Source organism: Astatotilapia calliptera, chromosome 3 (assembly GCF_964374335.1).
Source record: "Astatotilapia calliptera chromosome 3, fAstCal68.1, whole genome shotgun sequence".
Classification (NCBI taxonomy): Eukaryota; Metazoa; Chordata; class Actinopteri; order Cichliformes; family Cichlidae; genus Astatotilapia; species Astatotilapia calliptera.
In genome coordinates, this window is record NC_137424.1 from 72465985 (window position 1) to 72474699 (window position 8715).

The following is an 8715-nucleotide window of genomic DNA, read 5'->3' on the forward strand; positions in this document are numbered from 1 at the left end:
TAAATGCTCTTTCTCAATTCACCTGTTGCACTTCTGACCTTTCACCAGAACAGAGGCTCATCCTTATGTGTAACAACCTAACTGAGACTATGTATATGTCATCTACTAAATAAATGTTTTAATCAAGAACCTCTACTAAGAGCTTAATAAAAGAATATAAAAGTATAACAGACAATTTGAATAACCTAGTAATTCAAATAGCCTCGTCTAACCTGGTTCTCAGAATACTTAGACTCTGCTTTCACTTCTGCTTTCTCTTCTGCAAACTCTCTGCAACTTCCTGTCAGCCTGCTGCACTTAGTCTTTCTAAAAGACACACACTGTTTAAACCTCTGAATACAATATCAATGCTGCAGATTCTATTATTAATGCAATAGTAATGATGATGATTATTTAACAATAGCAGTAAAATAATTTCCCTGCTCCACACTCCCTCTCTCGACCTCTGGAACACCAGAGGTCGCAATACATTGTGTGCTGGCTCAGCAAATCAGACAACCTCATGTCATCTAATTGGTCCAGTAATAAACACCAGCTCCCATTCGAGAACACTCCATGTGTAAGCTTAGGTTTTCTCGGTCCCTCTCTTGTCTCGGGCCTCCAGGATCCTCACCCCCTGTGGTCACCGAGATCTTCTGCAAAGGAAACAAAACACCTTTTCCTGCATCTGCAGTCTGGTGTTGCCTACATCTTCCTATTCAGAAGGCAGAATTTCCGAGTTCTGAGTACAATCAAAGCACCACGACGTCAGTTTTTGTGTTGGATGTAAAAGGCGCACATGACGCTGTGACGTAGGCTAGAATCATGGCAGCAGTCAATGACGGTCCAGGCGTGGGATTTCTCTCGTGGAAATATGCACATTATCTTTTCCTGTCTATTGGTGGGTGGCACAGTGCACTTGTGGCAAGTAAGCAAGCTAGAAGACTGGCAAAGTTATGGAAGAAACACATTAACAAGAGAATTCTGAGTAAAACCAAAGTTACTTTCCCTAGTAGCTAGTTACTTTGAAAGTAACGAGTAACTTGAAGTAACTGAGTTACTTTTGAGAGAAGTAACTAGTAATGTAACTAAGTTACTATTTTAAAGTAACTTACCCAACACTGGCTGTACCAGGGTGGCTGTAGCTCAAGTGGCAGAGCAGGTCAGCCACTAATCAGTCGGTGGTTCGATCCCAGGCTGCATGCCAAATATCCTTGGGCAAGATACTAACCCCATGTTTACCTACTGGTGGTGGTCAGAGGGCCCGGTGGCGCCTGTGTCCGGCAGCCTCGCCTCTGTCAGTGCGCCCCAGGGCAGCTGTGGCTACAATGTAGCTTGCTATCGCCAGTGTGTGAATGTGTGTGTGAATGGGTGAATGACTGAATGTAGTGTAAAGCGCTTTGGGGTCCTATGGACTAGAAAAGCGCTATACAAATGCAGGCCATTTACCAAATCAAATCAAATCAAATCACTTTTATAGTCACATCACATGTGCAGGTACATTGGTACAGCACATGTGAGTGAAATTCTTGTGTGCGAGCTTCACAAGCAACAGAGGTGTGCAAAATACAATAATGTAAACAGCAAAATACAAGAATGGCTACATCTGAAACTAATAAATATATGTACAATATATAATAGTATATGCATTTCTGGATGTGTATACTAAATATTTTCCTGTGTGTGTGTGTGTGTGTGTGTGTGTGTGTGTGTGTGTGTGTGTGTGTGTGTGTGTGTGTGTGTGTACACATATTTTACAAATTAAATAGAGTAAACAATAATAAATATATATAAAATATACAGAGTTGAGACATGTGCAAAACAGTGGCATTACTGTACGGTATGTAGTGCATAATGTTGAAGTTCCAGTAGTGAAGGTGAGGTGTCTATGACGTGTTCAGCAGTCTGATGGCCTGATGGAAGAAGCTGTCTCTCAGTCTGCTGGTACGGGACCGGATGCTGCAGAACCTCCTTCCTGATGGAAGTAGTCTGAACAGTTTATGGCTGGGTTGACTGGAATCCTTGATGATCCTCCCCGCTTTCCTCAGGCACCGCTTCCTGTAGATGTCTTGGAGGGAGGGAAGCTCACCTCCAATTATCCGTTCAGAGCACCGCACTACTCGCTGGAGAGCTTTGCAGTTGTAGGCGGTGCTGTTGCCCAGTGTACCTGCACATGTGATGTGACAATAAAAGTGAATTGTTCACGTGAATTGTTCAAGTTCACTGCTGTAATAACTAATAATGATTAATATAATAACTATAATATTGGCAATATTATATTTACACTGACTTTAGTCTCATGAACAACATAATTTTTATTTACTAGCTAATCTTAAAATGACTGTTCAGTACAGAAATGAAGCCCAACAATCATGTTTTACAGTCATGTGGTCTCAGCCTCAGATACTTATTAAATCACACAAAGCTCGTGTAGAAACAAACGAACAAATGAACAAAATATGTTCTCCTTCATTTCTCTCAAACAAAGCTGTATGTGTAGCATGTTGACCTATGTTTGTATCAGCCACTAGATGGCACTGTGTCGCTGCAATGTGTGTAATTCACTGGCGAGCAAGAAGCTTCAGGGCAAGGAAAAAAGAATGAGAAATAAAGTGGAAGCGGAGCAGAGATCAGTGTGTGCGTGCAGTTAATAAGAAGCTCGGTATACATACAAAAACAACACATGGTGTCAGAGTAGCGGATTCTACGCAATCCCTCGCCGTCGGACAGCACAGACATGGAGGCTTACGGCGTTCCCACACCGCGTATGGATTGGGACTCCAGCAACCTGCCCGAGGCATGGCGGCGTTTCAAGCAGCACGCCGAGCTAATGTTCGCTGGTCCTCTTCGGGGGAAGGAGGAGGCAGACAAATGCAGCTACCTTCTTCTATGGGTCGGTGAGAAAGGACGGGACATCTACAACACGTGGACGCTCACCGCAGACGACTCCCGAAAGCTTCAGACGTACTACGATAAGTACACTGATTACATCATACCGAAAGCTAACCCAATCTACGCCCGATATAAGTTTCATGAAAAGATGCAGGGTGAAAATGAGACATTTGAACAGTTTATTACGGAACTGAAACTACTTGCTAAAGACTGTGGGTACCCAAATACAGATGAAATGGTCAGGGATCGCATTGTATTTGCCACTAACTCGCCACACGTCCGAGAAAAGCTACTCAGCCAAGGCGCAGAGCTCACACTAGAGAAAGCTATAGATATAGCACGATCACACGAGCTAGCAAAGCAACAGCTAAAAACTATGGGTCACTCCAGGGGCCAAGAAACTGTGCACGCCATCGGCAGGAAATCGCACAGACAAGAATATCAAACAAGAAGCGTGAGACCAAAAGAACACGCTAATGCAACACTAAAAACGTGCAGCTATTGTGCCGGACAACACAGTAATAAAGACATCTGCCCAGCAAAAGGGAAGCAATGTGCAAAATGCAAGAAAATGAACCATTTTGCAAGAGCATGCAGGTCAAGACTCCCTTCGCAGACAAAAGCCCACCTCAAATCAGTACACACTGTGAGAGAGAACATAGAAATGTCAACTATGGACACAGATGAGGACCAAGACTGTTTCTACATTGATAGCATCACCATAGAAAATGAAGGAAGAAAGGATGAGCAAGCATATGCAGACATGCAGCTTGGTTCCCCCCCACAGACAGTGAGGTTTAAAGTTGACACTGGGGCGCAAGCAAACACAATTCCAGCTAACATGTTCCAGACACTCTTCCCACACGTGACACTGAAGCCTGTCACACACAAGCTCACAGATTATGGGGGACACTCACTCAGCGTGGAAGGAAAATGCCAGTTAAAATGCAAACACAAAGACAAGACCTGCACGTTGGAATTCCATGTTGTTAACACAAGCGCCCCACCTGTATTAGCAATGAAAGCTTGCCGTGACCTTAACCTGGTAAGGATTGTGATGGCAGTGACGGAAGAAAGAGGCAAGACAACCAACAGTTCACAGGCAATACTAGACGAATATGCAGACGTATTCAAAGGGATAGGAGAATTTTCTGGTGAATGCAGTTTCCATGTAAATCCAGACGTTGCACCCACAGTCAGCCCACCTCGTCGGATTCCCATTGCTCTGCGAGCCCGACTCAAAGACGAGCTCGACAACATGGAAAGGAACCAAATCATATGCAAGGTCACAGATCCTACGGACTGGGTGAATGCACTTGTTGTCGTGGAAAAACCCAAGACAGGCAGACTCAGAGTATGTCTGGACCCCAGACCCCTCAACAAGGCTATACAAAGACCCCATTACCCTCTACCCACCTTAGAGGATGTCACCACAAAACTTGCTGGGGCCAAGTATTTCAGTGTTTTGGACGCCAGATCAGGCTACTGGGCCATTAAGCTAAGCCACGAATCATCTCTGTTAACCACATTTAATACTGTGTTTGGCAGGTACCGCTTCCTCAGGTTGCCATTCGGCATAATCTCAGCTCAGGATGAGTTCCAGCGACGCGTGGACGAGACCTACGAGGGCCTGAGGGGCGTGGCAGCCATTGTGGACGACGTACTGGTCTTCGGAGAAACCAAACAGGAGCATGACGACAACCTGAGGGCCATGCTGCAGCGCAGCAGAGAGAGAGGTGTAAAACTGAACCCTGACAAGTGCACCATCTGCGTCAAAGAGGTCAGTTACTTCGGTCACACATTGTCACACGAAGGGCTGAAACCAGATCCACAAAAAGTAAAAGCAGTCCAAGACATGGTGCCCCCACAGAACAGGGCGGAATTGGAAACAGTGCTGGGGATGGTTAATTATCTAGCAAGATTTGCCCCACACCTGTCAGAGATAAATGCTCCGCTCCGCCAGCTGTTAAAGCAGGACAGTGAGTTTGTATGGGACAAGAACCATGACAGAGCCTTTCAACGAATGAAGGAGCTGATCACTAAAGAACCAGGCCCAGTTCTCTCCTTCTTCGACCCCAAGAAAGCGCTACGACTCCAGGTCGATGCATCCAAAAGTGGCCTCGGTGCTGTGATGCTGCAGGACGGCAAGCCAGTTGCCTACGCATCCAAGTCACTTAACAGCACTGAGCAGAACTATGCCCAAATAGAAAAAGAGCTGTATGCTGTTCTCTTTGGTTGCAAGCGGTTCCACGAGTACATGTACAGTCGACATGTGACCATTGAGTCGGACCACAAGCCACTCGAGTCCATACTCAAAAAACCACTAGCATCAGCACCACCACGGCTACAGAGGATGATAATACAGCTGCAAAAGTACGACATCAGCATCATCCACAAGCCAGGGAAAGACATCCCGGTAGCCGACACGCTCTCCCGGAAATCCATAGAGTTTCACGACAAATCACTATGTGACGGGATGGATGCGCAGATCCACTCAGTCCTCAGCAACATGCCTGTCAGTGATCAGAGACTCTCAGAGATAAGAAACGAAACAGCCCAAGATCCTCAGCTCAACAGCCTGAGACGGACCACATTGAGTGGATGGCCAGATAAAAGGTCTCAATGCCCGCCTGACATTCAGGAGTTTTGGAACCACAGGGATGAGATCTCACTGATAGACGGGATCATGTTTAAAGGAGAGAAAATGATCATCCCAAAAAGGCTCAGAAAGGACATGATAGATCGGATTCATTCCAGCCATATGGGTATAGAAAAGAGCAAAAACAGAGCCAGAGACCTTCTGTTTTGGCCAGGCATGGGAAAGCAGATTGAGGAAGCAGTCGGAGCCTGCAGCACATGCCAGGAGAGACAAGCTGCTAACCCCAAGGAACCCCTGTTGTCACATGCAATACCAGAACGACCGTGGCAGGTCATAGCCACCGATCTGTTCACTTGGAACTCGGAAGACTACATCATCATGGTAGATTACTACAGTAGATTCTTCGAGTTGGAAAGACTGCGCAGCTGCACTGCAGAAGCAGTGATCCACAAACTAAAGTCAGCCATGGCTAGGCATGGTATTCCAGAGTCGGTGATTAGTGATAACGGTCCGTGCTATGCTTCCAGTAAGTTTCAACAGTTCGCAAAGTCATGGAGTTTCACCCACACCACTACTAGTCCCCATTACCCACAGAGCAATGGTCTAGCCGAGAAAACAGTCCAGACAGCAAAGAAACTTCTGGACAAGGCCAAAGCGGAACATAAGGATCCCTACTTGAGCCTATTAGAATACCGGAACACCCCTGTGGACAACTTAAAGTCGCCTGCACAACTACTCATGAGCCGGAGACTTCGCTCCATCCTCCCTGCAACACCAAAACAGCTGGCACCCCAAGTAGTTTGCCAGCAAACAGTGCGTGAGAGGAGAGAGGTCTGCCAGCAGCGCCAGCAGACTTATTTCAACAAAGCCGCCCGACCTCTGCCTCAACTATGTCCTGGCACACCGGTCCGGTTCCGGCAACAAGACGGTTCCTGGAAGCCAGCTGTGGTCACAAGTTGTGCCGACACGTCCAGAAGCTACAACATAACCACAGATACAGGACAAGTTTACCGGCGTAACCGCCGACACCTCCGCAGAAGCAGGAACAGCGTAGGAGGTGAGGAGTTCATTCAACCAACAGGCATCAGCGATGACAGCCCTGTGGTATCTCAGCCCCCGCCTGTGGAGCCCCCTGGTGAAGACATTACAACACCTGGATACACGACTCGATATGGGCGTGTTACCAAACCAAGACAGGTCTTGGACCTGTAATATTGTAAAGGGTGCAGGCGGATCGCTGCCCTAAAAAAAACAAACAAACAAAAAAACAAAAAAAAAAACAAAACAAAAGCTGTTTACATGTTTGTTGTTCCAATGATGTCACCAAATGCATCTGTTTATTATGTTTGTGATATAGCCAGTATTGAGTCGAATGCTATGTTATCAATGGATGTGCTCAGGATGTTATTCCTGTAATTTCAGTTGCCTTAGAAATTTTACAAGCCTGAGTTGTGTTTTTTTTTAACCCTCTGATGCATGAATTATGAAAGCCTTGGTCAAGATTTTTTTCTTAAGTGCTTTTATTCTTCTCAGGACATGAAAAAAAATGTTCAACTCTTTTTTTCCCAAAAATATGTTTTTTTATAAAGTTATAAACTTGTCCACTCCAGTGGACTACATGCGCCTGAGCACTTAGCATGAAATACTGTGAATTTACTATAAAAATTAATTACCTTGTGTTCTATTGTAAATATACAAACACTTGTTTGCTTGTATCCTTTGAAAAACATCTCAGCAATTTTTTTGGAACTTTCAACTCATAAGGCCCCAATGTTTAGACGTAAATAACAAAACCAATCAACAGTCCTAGCTGTGAATCCTACACCTGAATATGGCAAACTATCTCCAACAAGAGAAACATTTTTGAGTCTACACAGTTCTATAACGATGCAGGACAGTATTACCAAGCCCTTAGTAGCATGCTGGAAGAAAACACAAACTGACATCTTAGTCTCTGCATCTCCAAACACTTCTGTGTTCATCACACCTAGGCTGTCCGTAGTTCCTATGTCTCTGTTCTGCTCTGGCAGCCACTCTCATCATCACTGGACTTATCACTGAACTCATCATCACTGCACTCATCAATGAAATCATCATCACTGGAGCTGGATGGAATTTCCTGGACTATTCTGTACGCTGCCTTATTCTTTGCTGCATTTGAAGTCTACAACATATGATAAAATAATTATTATAGTAACTCAAACTACAGCTGATCTGCACAGAAATATATATTTTAAATGAGTAGCTTATAAATGTAACAATTATATGCTTACTTATAACCAAAACAGTCCCAAAAAACAGTGAGACAATTTATGACTTATGTTAAAAAAATATAGTGGGTAATGCATGATGTCCACTACAGTGGACACATGGTTAATCGTAGTTTTCTACATATTAGACATAACAATTTCTTATTCCAAACAGATAATATCCTTCCCTAGATGTTACTGCATATCATCATATTTTTTTTACCTGTTGGGCTCTTTTAGCATAGAAGGATTGACAGGATATGCCAGCAGTGGTCGGCAGGGGTGACAGTTTGTCTGCCATCTTTGATTCAGAGGAAATTTACTTGCAGTTGCACTAACTGAACACTGAATTGACCTCAATGGAGCATGGCAGCAGAGAGCACTCTAAAGGCTAATATGCAGTTCCACCATAGAAACCAATGCATTAAAGAGATATGTACGTTTTAGTAGCTGTCCACTCCAGTGACCACTATGCATCAGAGGGTTAAGAAGGGAGATGTAGCATGTTGACCTATGTTTGTATCAGCCACTAGATGGCACTGTGTCGCTGCAATGTGTGTAATTCACTGGCGAGCAAGAAGCTTCAGGGAAAGGAAAAAAGAATGAGAAATAAAGTGGAAGCGGAGCAGAGATCAGTGTGTGCGTGCAGTTAATAAGAAGCTCGGTATACATACAAAAACAACACAGTATGAAACGTTTCCAGCGGTTAGTATCATGGTTGCTAGGCAACCTGGGCAGCGCGACGGAGCTCGACCGGCATTTCACAAGCCTCGCACTTCCGGCCTTAGCGGTCTTTGAGTACGCGGCCCTTGTGGACCGTTAAGGCTGCGTACTTTAAGGCTGCAGAACCTGAATTGGGATACAGCCTAAGGCTGTTCCAATTCTCAGCACCGGTCCTCTCTTTCCCTGAGTCCTTAGCAAATCTCCTTCCCACGATGACGTTTCCATCGAGGGCAAGAAAAAGAGCTTAGGAAAAGGAGATAGGCGCTACTTTTG

The 8715-nt window shown here is 44.9% G+C and overlaps 1 protein-coding gene and 1 long non-coding RNA gene across 2 annotated transcripts in view; one reads left to right on the forward strand and one right to left on the reverse strand.

Moving 5' to 3' along the window:
- The window catches only part of LOC113015028 (junctional adhesion molecule-like), a 357528-nt gene that overhangs the window by 257705 nt on the left and 91108 nt on the right, over window positions 1-8715 (forward strand). The window lies entirely within an intron of this gene.
- LOC145425843 (uncharacterized) lies at window positions 1438-8606 on the reverse strand. The gene is made up of 2 exons (XR_013906604.1): window positions 7943-8606; window positions 1438-2146 (listed from the first exon to the last, which is right to left on the reverse strand). It is a non-coding gene; the product is annotated as an uncharacterized LOC145425843 (long non-coding RNA).